The following is a 1,921-nucleotide window of genomic DNA, read 5'->3' on the forward strand; positions in this document are numbered from 1 at the left end:
GTTTTATTATATATATATATATATATATATATATATATATATATATATATTCATTGTAAAAAAAAAAACAAAATTTAAACAGTGCAAAGCATATAAAGGGAAAAAGAAAAGTTCCCATCTTTCTGTGTACGGCCATCCGGTCCTTCCCAGAGAAAACCACTGTTAATAGTTTCTTATATTCTGGCAGAATTTTTTATTCATTTATCTTTTTACCCAAATGAGTTCATTATGTAAACCTAAGGTTTTTTTTTAAATAGTAGCAAGTTAATTAGCTTTTTTTAAAACATAACTTATTGTCAAATTGGCTAACATACAGTGTATACAGTGGCAAGTTAATTAGCTTTCAAAAATTATTCTTCATGGACTTCAAGCTGTATTTACTAAGCTGTAATCATCAAGACAGTATGGTACTAACATAAAACAAACACTCAGATCAATGGAACAGAATAGAGAACCCAGAAATAGACCCACAAACGTATGGCCAACTCATCTTTGACAAAGCAGGAAAGAATATCCAATGGAATAAAGACAGTCTCTTCAGCAGGTAGTGCTGGGAAAACTGGACAGCGACATGCAGAAAAATGAACTGGGACCAATTTCTTGCACCATACACAAAAATAAACTCAAAATGGTTGGAATACCTAAATGTAAAACAGGGAGCCATTAAAATGCTTGAAGAGAAAGCAGGCAAAACCTCTTTGACTTTGGCCGCAGCAGCTTCTTAAATTTTTTTTTCATCATTTATTTTTGAGAGACAGAGCATGAGCAGGGGAGGGGCAGAGAGAAAGGGACACACAGAATCCGAAGCAGGCTCCAGGCTCCCAGCCGCCAGCACAGAGCCCGACGTGGGGCTTGAACTCATGAACTGCAAAATCATGAACTGAGTCAAAGTCGGATACTTAACCAACTGAGCCACCCAGGTGCCCCATTTCTTTTTAATTTTTTTTTTTAACGTTTATTTATTGACAGAGCATGAGCAGGGGAGGGGCAGAGAGAGAGGGAGACATAGAATCTGAAGCAGGTTCCAGGCTCTGAACTGTCAGCACAGAGCCCGATGTGGCGCTCGAACTCACAAACCAATAGATCATGACCTGAGCCGAAATTGGACGCTTAACCAACTGAGCCACCCAGGCACCCCTGCAGCAACTTCTTAGCATGTCTCTGGAGGCAAGGGGAACAAAAGCAAAATGAACTATTGGGACTTCATCAAAATAAAAAGCTATACAGCAAAGGAAACAATCAGCAAAACTAAAAGGCAACCGACAGAATGGGAGAAGATATTTGCAAATGACACATCAGATAAAGGGTTAGTATCCAAAATCTATAAAGAACTTACCAACTCAACACCCAAAAAACAATCCAGTGAAGAAATGGGCAAAAGACATGAATGGACACTTCTCCAAGGAAGATACACACATGGCCAAATGACATGAAAAAATGCTCCACGTCACTAATCATCAGGGAAATACAAATCAGAACCACAATGAGATACCACTTCACACCCGTCGCAATGGCTAACATTAACAACTCAGGCAGCAACAGATGTTGGCAAAGATGTGGAGAAAGAGGATCTCTTTTGCACGGCTGGTGGGAATGCAAACTGGTGCAGCCACTCTGGAAAAAAGGATGGAGATTCCTCAAAAAATTAAAAATAGAACTACCCTACGACCCAGCAATTACACTACTAGGCATTTATCCAAGGGATACAGGTATGCTGTTTCAAAGGGCACATGCACCCCATTGTTTATAGCAGTACTATCAACAATAGCCAAAGTATAGAAAGAGCCCAAATGTCCATTGATGGATAAATGGATAAAGAAGATGTGGTATTACTCGGCAATCAAAAAGAATGAAATCTTGCCATTTGCAACTATGTGGATGGAACTAGAGGGTATTATGCTAAGTGAAATTAGAAAAAGAC

The sequence above is a fragment of the Panthera onca genome, chromosome A2, assembly GCF_046562875.1.
Source record: "Panthera onca isolate mPanOnc1 chromosome A2, mPanOnc1 haplotype 2, whole genome shotgun sequence".
NCBI lineage: Eukaryota > Metazoa > Chordata > Mammalia > Carnivora > Felidae > Panthera > Panthera onca.